This window comes from Peromyscus maniculatus, chromosome X (genome assembly GCF_049852395.1).
Source record: "Peromyscus maniculatus bairdii isolate BWxNUB_F1_BW_parent chromosome X, HU_Pman_BW_mat_3.1, whole genome shotgun sequence".
NCBI classification, from domain to species: Eukaryota; Metazoa; Chordata; class Mammalia; order Rodentia; family Cricetidae; genus Peromyscus; species Peromyscus maniculatus.
The window spans coordinates 108,171,969-108,190,153 of record NC_134875.1 but is presented as its reverse complement, the minus strand read 5'-3'; positions in this window follow the sequence as shown (position 1 = coordinate 108,190,153).

Here is an 18,185-nt window from a genome sequence, read left to right as displayed (position 1 = left end):
CTAGGACCTTACTTGTCTCCATCTGTGGTGGTTTGAATGAGTAATGCTCCCATAGGTTATTATTTGAACACTTTGTCTTTAGTTGGTGGCACTGTTTGAGGTTTAGGAAAGGCAGCTTTGCTAGAGGAAGCATGTCACAGAAAGAAATCTTATAAGAATTATATAGACTTGCCCTATTTCTAGTTCACCCTCTCTGTACTTGAAATTGTCCTTGCAATTCAAGATGTGAGCTCTCAGCTTCCTGTTCTTGTAGCTAGAGTTTTCCTGCCTTGCCCACAGTCAGAACAAATCTTTGTCACCCACCAGTCCCACAGCCGCTCAGACCCAACCAAGTAAACACAGAGACTTATATTGCTTACAAACTGTATGGCCGTGGCAGGCTAACTGTTTTTATAGCTTAAATTAATCCATTTCCATAAATCTATATCCTGCCACGTGGCTCGTGGCTTACCAGCATGCTGCTTGTCATGGTGGTGGCTGGCAGTGACTCCTCCCGCCTTCCTGTCCTTTCTTTTCTCCTCTCTGTTAGTCCCTCCTATACTTCCTGCCTAGCCACTGGCCAACCAGTGTTTTATTTATTGACCAATCAGAGTAATTTGACATACAGACCATCCCACTGCATGTTCTGCTACCGTGATGCCCCATATCTGCCCTATACCTTTGTAACTGTAAGGGGAAAAAAACCCTCTTCCTTCTCTAAGTTCCTTTTGGTCATGTTGTTTCATCACAGCAGCAGAGAAATTACTACATCATCATCTCTTTGTTCCCTGGATTACAGACAAACCACCATCCTTTTCATACAAGTGAGGAGGACCAAACTTTGGTCCTCATGTTATCCCCACATTCAACCAACAGCCATCTCTCCAAACCATATTTCTTTATGATAAAAACATTCCAGGACTAGAGCTGTAGGTCAGTTAGCAAACTGCTGGCCTCACGTGCACAAAGCCTTGGATTCAATTCCCAGTACCACATAAACCATGTGTGGTGGCACATTCCTGTGGTCCCAGTACTCAGAAGGCAGAAACTGCAGAATGAGGACTTGGGTTGGATTCCCAGAACCTACTGGTATCTTATAAATGTCTTTAACTCCAGTCCCTGGACAAAACATGCATGTATATATATATATATATATATATGAAACTTTTAAAAATAGCCATATTTTACCAGAAGGAAACAGCCTTCCCTTAAATAGGTTTCGGCAAAGTCTTGCTACCTGCACCTTCATCTCTTTTGACTAATCTGTAACTATCCTTCTAATAGTGTTTTGAATCTTTTTTTTTTGTTTGTTTGTTTGTTTGTTTTTTCGAGACAGGGTTTCTCTGCGTAGTTTTGCGCCTTTCCTGGAGCTCACTTGGTAGCCCAGGCTGGCCTCGAACTCACAGCGATCCACCTGGCTCTGCCTCCCGAGTGCTGGGATTAAAGGCGTGCGCCACCACCGCCCGGCTAGTGTTTTGAATCTTAAAGAGGCACAATTGTGATACTTCCTCCTTAAAATAAGTGTGCTAACAAGGACAAAATAGTTCATCGTCCAAAGGTCCAATGAGAGTTCTATTGCCATTGTGACCCTCAAGCTTGCTAATCTCTAATTAGCTATAAAATACTAGGATGACTCATGGAGTCTATGAAGACACAGGTTCTCAATTTTTCAGGTTCAAATTGTCTATGGATAAAAGGAAGGAATAAAACTTGATCTATGTGGTTCTTTTGTCTCTGAAACATTTTCTCTATTGTTTCTTTAAATGGCTATGACTGAATAATATGTATTGCCAGTATTGATATTCCCATGACACATAATACGTAAAATCTCTATACATGTGAAGTTAAAGGAGAGTATGTCCATGATGTTATGCTTGAAGAAGCTATTAAATTATGAATAGCTCCCACAAACCAGTATTTTATAACCTCTCATCTTTTATTGGTTCTTGCCAACCACTGAAATTCTTTAAGGGTATTGTTACAGATCTATTTTCTATCTTGATTTTGTCAGCTGCTAATTATAATGTTCATGAATCAGTTGTCATATGCAAATTAATGATGAGCTTTAAGTCTCTTTATTTCATATCTAAGTGGGCTTCATTCTTCCTTTACAAACAAATGAAAATGTTTTGAGTATGTGAACATTATAAATTCATCCAGTTTCCTAAATGTAGTGGTTACCAGGTTTACTTGACACAAAGGCATCTAAATTGTGCCAAGTTCTGCATATTGATAATGTAACCATGAATAGGTAATTTTTCTCAGCCTCTTCATTTTACAATGAAGAATTTTATATCAAGTTATTTACATATATAGATGTTCCCCTTATTCATAGTGGACATGTTCCAGCCAAAACCTCCTTAGTGAATTTGTGAAACTAGGGATAGTGCCAAACTCTATATACCATCATTTTTCTATACATGCTTATGGTGAAATTAATTTTCTGCATTAGGCACAATTAGCAAAAAAAAAAAAACACTTGTAAAAATGAATTGCAATATGACTTTGTAAATGTGATTTCACTCTAAATATCTGAACTTACCTTTATCTGTATTTATTTGTAGTTACCATTACCCTTCCTATGCTGATATGAAAAGTGATGATGCCTATAGGATGAAGTAAGGTGAATAATGTAAGCAGTGTCGTGTAGTATTAGACTACTTCATTTGAACACAAGCACTGTAATACCTAAATGGTAAGAGAGAGGGCTACTAAGTGACTAAGAGGTGCTTAGTATATACGGGATGGCTGCACTATACAAAAGAATGATTCATATTCAGAGCAGGATGAATTGTTTATTTTTGAAATTTCTCATTTAACACTTCCAAAACTTTGGCCAGCTGAATAGCTCAATGGACAACACCACGTGACACCACGCTGAAGAACTTACATTCAATTCCAGAACCCACTTGGCAAAAGACAACTAATTCCCACAAGTTGTTCTCAGACCTTCACATATACACAAGTACATACACATACACTCACATGAACACGCACAACAAATATATAAATATATATTTTCAGAAATTGTTAGCTTTATAAAATTAAAACAGAAAGAAAAACCTCAGGCAAATGGGGATTACTGTATAATAGGTATATCTTTCATATATACTATGTCTATATTCATACACGACCACATATGTTTGCATGTCCTAGATTATAATGTAAAATTCATTTCTTTTTGTGAATTCCTTACAGGCTTGTTGTAGTTCTGAATCCATGTAACAAAATATGCTGCTTTCTCCTTCGCTAGGCTATAGAAAATGGATACTTGACTCTTTTCAATGCCTTATGATTAAGAAATGGACATCTCTAAATGGGAAAATGAAGTAGGCAAAAAGGGCATGGGTAAAGAAGTAAAGTCCACAATGGCTGGAGGCTGATACAATTACAGAGCTGTATCACAGCAGGACATCATTTGATTGATCAAAGAGTACAGACACATGACCACCCCCAAAATGGCTACAACCAACATAGCCCACTGAGATAATTGCTAACTGACCTTTGTTTCAATATAATGGCATCTCCATATCATTAGCCTTGCAAAATTGTCAGCTACCATCATGTACCCAACTTCATGACAAAAGCTAGGAAACTCAACAGACAGAAAAGGGGAACAAACTCTATTCCCAGAAAATCTTCTCCTATTCCCAGAAATCTCCACCTTAACTAGTAAATAATCCTATCCTCTATTAAAGTTGGTCCCCATAAAATGAGCTATCTAAAATCCCAGTGATGTGATTCTCCCTGATTAAAAAAAGAAAGAAAAAAGCTTGCCCATCCTTAAGTTATGCTCAAATATTTCCCACTTAATTTGGGCCATTCTGTTGCAAATGGCTGAGGACTTAAATACATCACTAGGACACAATAAATGTTCCCCAAATTGAGAAATATTACCTAGAAAACATATAAGGAAGATAACAATAATTAAGAAGAAATCAAGTAAATAGATACATTAAAATGTAAGCCCCAAAATGATTACCATGTTCATCCTAAGGAAACAATGAACTTTTATAAACCAAGTACAAACAGCATTAGCAACAATTAATGAAAAGATGAGTTTTTAACATATGTATTGAAATACCCATTTTCTTTTTTTTTTAAGATTTATTTATTTATTATGTATACAGTATTCTGCCTGCATGTATGCCTGCAGGCCAGAACAGGCCACCAGATGTCATTATGGGTGGTTGTGAGCCACCAGGTGGTTGCTGGGAATTGAATTCAGGACCTCTGGAAGAACAGCCAGTGCTCTTAACCGCTGAGCCATCTCTCCAGCCTGCCCATTTTCTACTCTAAGAAATTTATGCAAATAAATGTTATTTCTTCAGGAACAACTTATTAAATATTATGCATTCCACTGTCTCATCTATAGTTCAAAAATACTCCATAAACCTGTAGTTGTAAGTTTTTTCAGGTCTTGCCTGGCCCCACAGTCCCGCAGGACCTGAAAAAACTTACAGCTACATAAATCCAATAAAATTACTAATTATAAACTAGATGTAGTGGTGCACACTTGCCATCCCAGCACACAGGATACTGAAACAGAGTGACTGATATATATATATATATATATATATATATATATATATATATATAGAGAGAGAGAGAGAGAGAGAGAGGGAGAGAGAGAGAGAGAGAGAGAGAATGAGAATGAGAATACTCAATGAATAGAATGCCCATAACTTGGTGGGAACACTTTCAGTAACAAAGTATTCACAAGTGAATATTATTCCAATTTTCCAACTAGTCTAAATCATTCTAAGCTAATTATAGTAGAAATGTCATGCCCATTTAAATTATAAACTACATAATTGTTTTATTTAGGGTTTCTGTTGCTGTGATGAGACACCATAACCAAAAAGAAAGTTGGTGGGGAGAAGGCTTTCATTTTCTTATCATAGTTCATCACTGAAGGAAGTCAGGACAGGAACTCAAACAGGGCAGAAACCTGGAGGCAGGAACTGACACAGAGACCAAGGAGGGTGCTGCTTACTGGCTTGCTCCTCATGGCCTGTTCAGCCTGCTTTTTTTTTTTTTTTCCGAGACAGGGTTTCTCTGTGTAGCTCTGTGCCTTTCCTGGGACTCACTTGGTAGCCCAGGCTGGCCTCGAACTCACAGAGATCCGCCTGCCTCTGCCTCCCGAGTGCTGGGATTAAAGGCGTACGCCACCACCGCCTGGCGTTCAGCCTGCTTTCTTATAGACCCCAGGACCACCAGCCCAGGAAACGCACCACCGACCATGGAATGGGCCCTCCCCCAACAATCACTAATTAAGAAAATTCCCTACAGGCCTGCCTACAGCTGGATCTTTTGGATGCATTTGCTAAACTGAGGCTCCCTCCTCTTAGATGATTTTAGCTTGTGTCATGTTGTCATAAAACTAGCCAAGACCGCTATGTAGGCTTCAAAACTATCTTGCTTGTCTAGCCTACCTTGTGGTTTGAGAGTATAAAATGAAACCTTTCAGGAGCTACCCTGGCTTTGCTCCACCAGTGACATCTCCTCTCATCTACTCTCATGGGTGTTGGAGTGCTTATTCAATAAAGATTCCCACAATATTTATGCTTTACCCATAGGTTAGAGGGGCTCTTAGCCTCATCAGAGAGGCTTCTTTTTGCAGTGGATAACAGGTAGTACAAGAAACAGGCTAAAGAGCTGAGAACACTGAACACTCAGCCATAAATGGGACAACTCTATCACCCCTCTGAGGCTCAGCGAACAGTTATGAAGATGGAGAGGAAAGAATATATGAGCCAGAAGATGGGGAGGAGTGTTGCAAAACACTGTTTTCTGGACATGACAGCCCATCACTGTCATTAACTCACAACAACTATGGTTATTCACACAAGACCTGGACAAAATTGGGTCCTTAAACATTCCATCATGGATGAGGGAGGAGCCCATGAGCCCCACTCATCCTTGGTGAGCCATTGGTAATTAGTGGTTCCTGGGGAAAGGGTATCTTCGTTAGTATAGCCACTGATAAGTTGCCTATGATCCAGTAAATAACCTCCACCTATATTCATGCAAGCAAACAATCAAATTCAGTGACTGACAAAAAGAAAACAGAAGAGTAAGAAGAATTTTGTTGGAAAGAGAGGTTTCAGGGAATTGGATAAGAAAGGGTAATGGAGGGTATCAAAAATAACTAAAATTCAGTATACACATATAATTTTTTAAGATGTGGGGTCTAATAGCCTTATGTTATTAAAGGAATGCCTTGAAAGGGATTCAGGTCAGTTTTACATGACTGTGGTGGTTTGTATGAGAATGGCCCCTGTAGTCTCATATGTTTAAATACTTGGTCCTCAGTTGGTAGGTATTAGGAAGTGTGTACTTGTTGGAAGAAATGTCATTAGGGGTGGGCTTTGAGGTTTCAAAAGCCCATGCCATTCCCAGTTAGCTCCCCCCCCCCGTCTCCCTCCCCCCTCCTTCCCTCCTCTCCCTCCCTCCCCCCTCCCTCCCTCCCTCTCCCTCCTCCCTCTCTCCCCTCTCTCTCCTCTCCCCCCCCCCCGCCCCCGGCCTCATGGTTGTTGTCTCAACATATAAGCTCTCAGCTACTTCAGCACCATGCCTGCCTGCCTGCTTCCTTGCTCCCCGTCATGATGATCTCACCCTCTGAAACTGTAGGCCCAAATAAACTCATCTACAAGCTTTGGACATAGAATCTTAGTAAATCAATAGAAAAGTAACTGACACAATGACTCAGTATAATAACAGAGAGGGATGCTATAAAATTTTAAGTATGGCCCATCTAGCAAGCAGAGATGCTTGTGGCCTTACTATGTGATCTCTTCCTCCCATGCATACTCCATATACACCAGGAATGCCTCACCAGAATTAAGTCAATGGCAGTACCATGCCCTTGAACCTTCAAAACTATAAGCTAAATAAACATTTATTAATAAGTTGTCTGCTTCAAATATTTCATTTTATATGTGTATTATATATATATACATGATAAAAATTTGATTCATAAAACTCTATACCTATATATAACACACATATTTTATCAAGTCACTAATGTTATTCAAAAAGTAATTTATGAAATACTAAGCAGCATTTAATAGTAGAAGAGAATGTGCATAATATATAAAATGATAGGATCTCCAATTTATCCCAGATTGTCTCCATAGCAGAACCTGAGACAAACATGAATATGCTAAATATATTTGATTTGTAAAAACTCAGGAACCTGATGATGAGGCAAAGAAGAGAAACAAGGTAAGGAAAGCATGAAATGTTATACATCGTTTGCCATGATTACTGATTTGCAAGAAGCTGTAACAAAACACCACAAGCTTCTCAGCAGATGTATCCATGCAACACAGAGATTTTCTTCAGAAACTTTACTGGAAAGTCTCATATGTCAGAGTGCTCCAGAGGATATGAAAAGAAGGGAAAATATATCTGACTAGCTCCTATATAACACTGGCAAAAATTCTCTACCTAATATCCTAGTAAATCAGCCAGGCCCTAGAGAAGGCAGAAAAGTCACTACTTAGTGTGCTTGCTGTTCCTTCCAAGTCTAAATGTGAAGGCATGGTGCTGTGGATATCACTGTATAAATAAAATGCTGATTGGCTAGTAGCCAGGCAGGAAGTATAGGCGGGACAAACAGAGAGGAGAATTCTGGGAAGTGGAAGGCTGAGGCAGAGAGACACTGCCAGCCACCACCATGACAAGTAGCATGTAAAGATGCCAGTAAGCCACAAGCCATGTAGCAAGGTATAGATTTATAGAAATGGGTTAATTTAAGATATAAGAACAGTTAACAAGAAGCCTGAGCCATTAGGCCAAACAGTTTAAATAATATAAGCGTCTTGTGTTTATTTTATAAGTGGGCTGTCGGACTGCTGGGGCTTGGTGAGACCCAGAGAGAAAACTCTAGCTACAGCATGGCCCATTGAGTCAAAAGATTCAGCAGTCAGGACACCTGAAGATGACACGTAGGTTTATGACCTCATATAGTTGGTGTGTAGCATGAATTATTAGAAGGTCTTATTAATAAAAACAAACCTGTAGCCAGGCATTGGGGAGAACTCTGGAAGAACAGAGAGACAGAACAAGCCATAGACACCTCACCTCGCCAACTCCTCAGCTGATCCTGTTTCCTCAGACTGAAAGCCTCTGTGTCCTTATCCAAATGGATCTCAGCTGACTCTGCTGCTCATAAGCCTAAAAGCTTAAAAAAGCTCTAGTTCCTCACACCTTCTATAACTTTCTGCTTCCTGCCAACACTTCCTGGGATTAAATGTGTGTGTCACCATGCCTGGCTGTTTCCAGTGTGGCTTTGAACTCACAGAGATCCAGATGGATCTCTGCCTCTGGAATGCTAGGATTAAAAGTGTGTGTGCCACCATTTTCTGGCCTCTGTATCTAGTGGCTGTTCTGTTCTCTGACCCCAGAAAAGTTTATTAAGGTACACAATATATTGGGGGACACAATATCACCACATTGATGCAAACATATTATAGACTATAATAAACACTACATGGTGGTTTGTATAAGAATGGCCTCCTTAGATTCATGCATTTGAATGCTTAGTCAACAAGGAGTAGAACTCTTTGATAGGATTAGAAGGATTAGGAGGTGTGGCCTTGTTGGAGGAAGTATGTCACTAGGAATGGGTTTTGAGGTTTCAAAGGTGGCGGTGGCGCACACATTTAATCCCAGCACTCAGGGAGGCAGAGGGAGTTGTATCTCTGTGAGTTCCAGGCCAGCCTGGTCTATAGTGAGAGTTCTACGACAGCCAGAGCTACACAGATAAATCCTGTCTTGAAAAAAACAAAAACAAACAGACAAACAAAAAGCCCATGTCAGGCCCAGGATCTTTTTCTCTCTGCTTGCAGATCAGGATGTAGCTCTCAGCTCCTTCTCCAGCACCATGTCTGCTTGAATGCCTCTATGTTCCCCACCATTATGACAATGTACTAAGCCTCTGAAACTGTAATCAAGCACTCAATTAAATGTTTTTTTTTAAATAAGAGTCACTTTGGTCATGATGTCTCTTCAGAACAATAAAACATTAACTAAGACAAATTATTATCCTATTTTCAGGGTAGGATCTTGCTAGGTAGCACAGACTGGGATTTTACAATGTTCCTGTCTCTACCTCTTGGTACTGAAATTACTGGCATGTACCACTATGCCCAGGTTTATCTTATTTTTGTTAAATCAATGAGATGGAAAAGCACAGTGAAATGCTATCAACAATTTTCAAGATACCGAAGTTAATAATTGTTATTTGATTTTTAATCTGCATTTGCTATATTTCCTAACAAAACATAAAATAAAATCTTTAAATCTTAGCATTTTTCCCTCCACCTTGGTGGCTTCTACTCTTCATGCCATCAAGATTTTTGGCCTCCAGAGGAAGATTGAGCAACTACACTCAATTATAAAGTAAAAAATTGATTAAAAATAAAGTCCCTTAAATTGGTCAATATAAGTAGATTATTATGAAAGATAAATTGTGTGTGAGAGAGACACCCATAAATTAATCCTTAGGCCCCCTTTTTTCAGCTATATGGTGTACTTATGTAGATTCTATCATCATATGGAAGAACTCTCCATGAAAGTGAAAACAACCACCAGAACTAAAGAGTTTAGTGATGTATTTTTGCAGAAGACAAGGTAATTTACAGAAGCTAATTAGGATTTCTATATGAGAATCATTTTCTTAAACAAGGTCACAAAGTTTTTATCCTATTCCTCTAGCATTTCTTTTCATGTTAGACATACTACTTACTGATATTGAGTAAATGTTACAAAAAAAGTCTTAGAGTTATTTATTCATATCTCCTGTTTTACAGATCATTACCTATATAAATTGAAGCATGGTGGCCTTAACTAAATTTTTCTTTTTTCTTTCACTATTGAGATTATAATTACATCATTTCCCAAATCCCTTTTTTCCACCAAAACTACTCATATGCCCCTCCTTACTCTCTTTCAAAGCTTCTTCATGACCTCTTATCTCATTGACTGTTGTTACATACATATATGTATATATACATATATAGGATATATATTCCTAAATATAACTTCCTCAGTCTATATAATGTTATTTGTACATAAGTTTTTAGGGCTGACCATTTTGATATTGAATAACACACCAATTGATGTGCTTTTCCCTGGTGAAAACTGTTTCTCACCCTTGGCATTTCTTAGTTGCCTGTAGTTATTTGTTTATGGTTGAGGCTTAATGGTTTTCTCCCATGCACTCTGAAATGTCTATTACTGCTGTCCTTGTTCAGCTCAGGTTTAAGCAGTCATTTGGGTGAGCCACTGAAGCTGCAAACATACAATCATAACAATAGTGTTTGCTTGTCTGCAAGTTCATTTTCACTGCTGTTATTAACCTTGAGTTTCAACATGAAATAAGATTCTCTAAATTTTCTCTAACTTTGCCAGAAATGGATTCTTCCTCTGAAAGAGCAATTTAACAGCTGGGCAGATGACACATGTCTGTAATGCCAGTACAAAATGAGAGGCTTAGGCAAGTAGACAATGAGTTTGGAGACTAGCCTGGACAGCACAGCCTCTTTTGGTACCTGCACTCACAGGCATGTAACCACCCACAGACACAGACATGTAATTGAAAACAAATGATAAAGAAAATTTTTACAAAAATAAAGAGTAGAAATCATTCATACTGCCACCCTGGATCATCTGCTTTTGCTTTGTTTTGTTTTGATTTTGTTTGTTTGTTTAGTTGGTTTATGTGTGTGTATGTGCAGGTATGCATGTATGTATTAATTTATATATGGATATTTATGATTAAATGTCCATAATTTTAATGTTCAAATATCTTATTTTGTATTCTTTTTCATATTGAGAAAATTTTATTTGCATTAACTCTCCTGTTTACCCAACAACCTGAGATAAAGGCATTTGTTTGGTATTTTTGTGGTCCTTTCTCTCTGTTATAAGTTGCTAGTTTTGTTTTGTTTTGTTCATGCCCCTGGTTTTGACTGAGCACATTTAGTTGAAAAGCTTGTGCATTTCTTCTTTTGTACTCAGTGAGAGTGAAGTAGCAATTTCCTGATAGTATTAATCAGAAGATCACTCACATTCTCCAAATCCTATCCCCAAACAAGTCCTGTGTTTCAACTTTCATGTTATAACACCCTCCAAAGGTGATCAGTAAGTTCCTAAAGTATTCCATGAACCCACTGAGTGAGCATATTTATTTCATTCATTTTTAAATTAATACTAAAACAATATCATCTCTTGCTGTTGGGGAAGTCATCTTGAGATAGGTGCCTTATTCCTTTTGACATTATTGAAAATCTTCATTGATAGCTTTCTTGGGTTTTGGCATGGCCAACACTGCAGGCTTGTTTTGGACATTTCCTGCTTCTGATATAGAACCTGTCATTCTTCAAGTAACTCTGCTTCCATTTTAGTGGTAAATAGTATTTAGAAACCACAGACAGAGCAGTAAAGAAACCTGAAACCTGGCTCTCACAGTACCAGAAGGAGCTTCTAGTAGACAGAACTAAAAAGATGTATATATTTGTATATGCATGTATATGTTTATGAAGATAAAATCAATTGTGAGTTTCAAGACTTGTCATTCATAAATTTTTATGTACCCTTCCTCCAATTCCAAAATTTCTGGTAATGAACTTAATACAGTTTATTATTTTCTTTTTCCACAACATACCTTCAATAATAACAATATAACTCCTCCCATTATAAATATGACAGCTGTTCCAGAAATTGAAGTTATCTTGTTAAAGACACCCCATGCTTTGAACAGAGGACTCGGCAGAATTGAGCCAGAATGGAACTGGAAGCCTCCTCTCTGAGAACTAGCTCTGATAGTACCAAAAGGATCTACATAATCTGCCAAGGGATAAAAGCAATCAATAGTCCCACCCATATTGCCTAGGAACTACAACCAGGCCCAGAAAGACAAATATCACATGATCTCACTCATATTTAAAATCTAAAAATATTTTAGACTCATAGAAGATGAGAATGTGAATTAAGTGAACAAATAGTTCTTGAAAGAAGAAATATAAACGATAAATAACTATTTGGAAAAGTGTTCAACACCCTTAACCATTAAGAAATTTTCAATTTAAAGATTGAGATTCCATCTCCTCCAAAGGACAATGAAAGAAATAATAAATTCTGATCAGGATATATTCATCATTTCACGTCCCTTTTTATGATGAGGATATTTACAATCTACTCTTAGCAGTTTGGAAATATAAAATATGTTACTAGTTATGGTCACCTTGCTGTGCAATAGATAACCAGAGTTTATCCCTAAAACTGACCAGATTCACTAGGCCCCTTCCTGCTAGAATAAATAATAAAAGCAGAGAGTTCCTCCCATATAAAAGAAAGCTGAGCTGCAAAGAAGACTGCAGAGTAGAAAAGACTCTGAGACCACACCAGCTGCCTGGAAAAAGCAGAAAGTATCCATGTGGCATGGATGAGGTTTAGGCCAGAGACATTTGGAAAGGACACTCCCCAACCTGTTCATCTGCCTGCAGGCTGTGTAGTGTGCTCCAGGTTTCCCAGCTTTTGTGAGCTGTCCCCCACACGGGGGTTGACCTTGGTGATGTAGCTGTCTTTGAGTAATTTCTGTTCCTGTAAATAATGCCACATTCATACTCCTGTATGTAACCCCAATAAAACTGATTGGTTCACCACATTGGACTTTCCATACTTTGGCCTGTCATGGGATACCTAGCTGGGGTGAGCAGATGTGTGTGTTGTGTCTCCCCAGAAAAAGTTTTGTCACACAACAGCTGCTTAGTGACTGTGGTGGTTTGAATAGAAATGGCTCCATAGACTCATAGATTCAAGTACTTGGTCACCAGGGAGTGGCACTGTTAGAAGGTGTGCTCTTGTTGGAGTAGGTGTGGCTTTGTTGGAATGTGTCACTGGGGGTGGCTTTGAGGTTTCAGATGCCCAAGCCAGGCCCAGTGCCTCTTCCTTCCTTCTGCCTGTGTATCCAGATGGAGAACTTTCAGCTCCTCTCCAGTACCATGTCTACCTGCATGCCACCATGCTTCCCACCATGTTGCTTATGGACTAAACCTCTGAACTCTAATCCAGTCTCAATTAAATGTTTCTGTATGAGTTGTTGTGCTCATAGTGCTCTTTACAGCAATATAAACCCTAACTAAGAAAATGGCTTGCTCCCCATGGCTTGCTCAGCTTGCTTTCTTATAGAACCCAGGACCACCAGACCTGGAATGGTATCACCCACAATGGTTGGGCCCTCCCCCATTGATCACCAATTAGAAGATGCCCTACAGGCTTGCCTACAGTCCGATCTTAATTAAGGCATTCACTTAATTGAGGCTCCCTCCTCTCAGATGACTCTAGCTTCTGTCAAGAAGATAGAAAACTAGCCAGTACGGAAGCATATACCAAGATAGGACAATGTGCAAAATATGTATTAACGGAAATACCAGCGAGAAAAATTTAACTTAATTCATAAGACATTATTATCAATAAAGAACAGTATAACCTGATTTTTTAAAAAAAAGTTATCACCGGGCGGTGGTGGCATGCGCCTTTAATCCCAGCACTCAGGAGGCAGAGGCAGGAGGATCTCTATGAGTTCAAGGCCAGCCTGGTCTCCAAAGCGAGTTCCAGGAAAGGCGCAAAGCTACACAGAGAAACCCTGTTTCGAAAAACCAAGAAAAAAAAAAGTTCCCATTCTTCACAGAAGTAACAGACTTATAAACTTAAAATACAATATCCCTTTATACAAAGAGATTTTTTGAGCTCTTTTAGCCAACATTCCTACTTTCTCTTCCTATTCCTCCAATCCCTGGTCTCTAGTGGGATAAACTCTAGTTGTCTATTACACAACAAGGTGACCTTAATTAATAACATATTTTATATTTCAAAACTGCTGAAAGTAGAATGCAACTATCTTCATTATAAAAAGATATGAAGTGATAGACTATGTTCAATTTTTGTTTTATTTAAATTATTTCATACAATGTATTATCATGTTTTCCTCTCCTCCAACTCCTCCCAGATCCAACCCACCTCCCTACCCATCCAACTTTGTTACTATCAAAAAAAATAATAATGTGATTTTAATTTAGAATGGCCCCCTAGGCTCATATATATGAATGCTTGGTTCCTAGTTAGTAGAACTGTTATATTGGCAAGATATAGAAAAACTTTTCATTTCCTTAGCAATGTAAAGATTACGTTTAAAAACATTTTTGGCAGATAGTGAGCATTTTTGATAAATAAGTAAATAAATAGCAAACATCTTTCCAGATCTGTCAGATTTGTGCACAAAATTTCAAATTACCCACAAAAAGACTACAGGAACTCCCTGTCAATTCTCCCCTTCTTCTACATAATAAAGTTTTTATTCTAATTATGGCTGCCCACTTAAGAACTAGATAGCGCCGGGCGTTGGTGGCGCACGCCTTTAATCCCAGCACTCGGGAGGCAGAGCCAGGTGGATCTCTGTGAGTTCGAGGCCAGCCTGGGCTACCAAGTGAGCTCCAGGAAAGGCGCAAAACTACACAGAGAAACCCTGTCTCGAAAAACCAAAAAAAAAAAAAAAAAAAAAAAAAAAAGAACTAGATAGCTAAGCCTCTTTTTCTGTTCAAATGGCAATGTGATAAAGTTCCAGCCAGTAAATATCCAAGAGAAACTATGTGTGCAACCTTTAGGCCTTACGTTTAAAAAGCAAGGAATATTTCCCATTCCTGCTTCCTATCACATCTTCATGGTGCCTGGAACATAAATGTGTGGTCAACCATCTAAAGATACATAAAAGGAGGACAGGGGAACAGGAAAATAGCAGAATGGATCTCTGTATAATCGCTCAAAGTTGTAACATCACATTACTACTTCATAAAGGAGAAATAAATTTCTCTTTTTAAATCCATGGTTAATTTGCGCCTCTGTTCCAGGTAGCAAAAGAGGCAACCTAACAGAATAGCTCTCACATGAAGAGAAATCCAGATCTTAGCAGATGAGAGACAATTCAAATTTTCACCTGTTCCTTGATCTGCAAACTTGAAAGTAATCTCAGAGCTCATTTCATTTAAATTATAATGGTTGCACATAATAATGTAATATTATAGATTTAAATGCTCATGGTTGCCATTAAATCAAATACATTCTATCATCCTTTTATATTATTCCTACTGATCAAAGTTACAGAGCCCTTCTAGACATTGTTATAAATGGGTTTTCTAATTAAACCCTATTTGACAATGACTGTAAAAGTTTGGGGCTTGAGAAGGGACAAAATGCAATAATTATACCAATAATCAAGCCACAATTCCTTCTCCAATCCTAATTTATGCATTCTTTACAAAACATTGCTTTACCCAAGCTTTTTGGCTTAATGCACTATGATAATACTATGACATGACTACATTTAAAGTTGTTTTAATGGATATGTTGAATATTATTTGCCCTTCCATTGTCTTCCCCTCTTCTATATGTGGTATACTTCATAGATTGCTTCAAATTACTCCTTGGCTTCTGGTTAGCTTTAGCACCCAGATACATGAAGGAGAAACTGAAGTGTGGGACAAAGCTGAGCTTGATGTATTAGCCCTTCAGCTTCTTCCCTGCCTGGCCACAGTTTAGATATGCCTGTTTTCTTTGAGTGAAGAGCAGAACTTGTGCAAATTGTTTATCCCTACAGCTGCAGGAGAGTTTCTCACAGTATTAATAAGAATCCAAATAAACTTGGGTTTTCTTAAAAGTGCAGATTCTGATTCAAGCAATCAGAGACAGGAACTGAGTTCTCAGGTGATGGTGATGTTGTGTGTACAAAGAACTCTCTGCAAGTAGAGATAATCCAATCTCTCACCAGGCTGGGTTAATTACACCTTCCTCCTCAGGCCTTATGAATGGAAATGAGTTCAGCTCATTCACCATCACAAAAGGCTTCCTGTTGTTCTGGTTTTTTTTTTTCATCTTTTTTGGGGGCCTCCGCGCAGCTCCCAAATAAATCACACATTGAGGCTTATTCTTAATTATGAATGCCTGACCTTAGCCTGACTTGTTTCTAGCCAGCTTTACTTAACTTTTCCCATCTATCTTTTTCCTCTGGGCTTTTCCCATTCTCTTACTTCTATAAATCTTACTCTTACTCCATGGCTTGCTGGGTAGCTGGGTGGCTGAGGGGCTGGATGACTGGCCCCTGATGTCCTCCTTCTCTGGCTCCTCCCTCTCCTTCTTCATCTCTTTTCTTTTTCCTTCTCCCAGACTTCTCTTTCTATTCTCTCTGCCAGCCAGCCCCAACTATGTCTCTCTCCTGCCTTGCTATTGTTCGTTCAGTTCTTTATTAGACCAGTAGGTGTTTTAGACAGACACAGCAACACAGCTTCACGGAGTTAAACAAATACAATATAAACAAAAGTAACACACCTTAAAATAATATTCTATAACAGCTCCCTGCGAATATGCAACCCTATTTATAAGTAATTGTTCCATTTAATTCCATTTGGTTGCCTTTTGTGTGTATTGTATAATAGGAAAACTTAACTCTCCTATATAGAGAACCTAAATATATGAAATGTCAGGTGGCAAATTATAAACTTTTGCTTTCTCAACTTTGGGTTAAGCGTTGAGTAGCATTAGTGAAAGTAAAATGCCATACACATTTAGAGATAAATTTTGGCTCTTAGGCCACCTACAAATGAAGTTCTGTATCATTCTGTTAATCTTTCCCAGTCCTAAACTATTTATTTGATAACAGCCACTCAATCATTTGAGTTATAGACTCCCTCCCTAGAAGCACAAAAGTGGTATACCTTGAAAAATTTGGGAAGTCTCAACACCTTGAAATCAACATTTTTAAGATTTAAAAAAATGCATGAAAACTGATAGAATTCATGATAATGGGGAAAAGTTCATTCATCAGTGTGATGGTAAATATTTAAGCTGCTTGGGAGATGGAAGAATAAGCCTAATTTGTAGCTGTGGTATAAATAGCCTCTCCAAGTAGACTCAAACTCCCAACAATTTCACACTGACTCATAATACTTAATGAGAGGCCCAAGCAAGACAGTGCAAGAGGCTTGGGCCCCCATTAAATACATTACTAAACCATACCTAAATCTACATGTTATTCCTAAAAAATATCTGTCAAATTGATACATTTGCTTTTTAGTGGAGCAAAAATTCATTATTTGGAGAACAGTACATCGCTCACAGCTGAGAATTAGAAAAAATGTGAAGTTTCATGAAGGTTTAATTCTCTGTTTCCCAGGAAGAGAAGGCCGGATGGCTAGTTGGATATTAAATCTCTCTGTGTTAATTATAAAGATCTAATTCAATATCTCTCCAAGTGTGGCCATTTACTACTTGGGCCTGAACTACATAGGTGCCTATTACAGGTTCCAAAGCAAACCCTAGGCCAACTAGAACAGAATCCCCAGAAATGCATCCCAGGAATCTGTCTTCACTGAGTTGCCTAGATGACTTGTGTGTACATCAAGATTTGTGCAGGAAACCTGAAAGAGACTAATAAGACTTGGGGGGAAAGCATTAAAGGAGAGGGTAGTGAAGGCACAAGAATCTGTAATATGAAATTAAAAGGGGGTGACTGGAAGTACATCCGTACTGGGGGTATGGAGGAGTAGGGAGATGAGGGAGCAGGGAGAATCCACCAAAAGTAAATATGTACAAATTTCTCTAAGGAAACCTATTGTTTTATCAGCTATTTTTTTTAAAGGAAGGCTTGGGAGATGCCTTGTTGGTCTCACAGAAAACCTGAGTTTGGTTCCTAGCACCTATATTGGGTATCACACAACTGCTTGTAACTCTAGCTCTAGAAGATCTGACCCCTTTGGTCTCTGCAAGCCCTTATATACACATACACACATACACATACACATACACATACACACACACACACAATTAAAAATGAAAACAAATATTTCATAAAAATATCAAAATAATTCCTGTTTCTGATCCTGAAATCAATTTAGACCAAAGTACAAGGGCAGCATAAACAAAAACATGGTATATACTGTGAAAAAACAGAAGCTACAATGACACCATGCTTCTGACTTGCAGTGTTTTATACTGGGTTTAATTCCTCATTGTCACAGCTTGAAGTTAAGTAGTGGTATCCAGACTTGTCAACTGCACACATGCATGTATGAATGCACATACATACACATACACACACACACACACACACACACTTAACGTTTGCTCTGGCATATTATATAAAT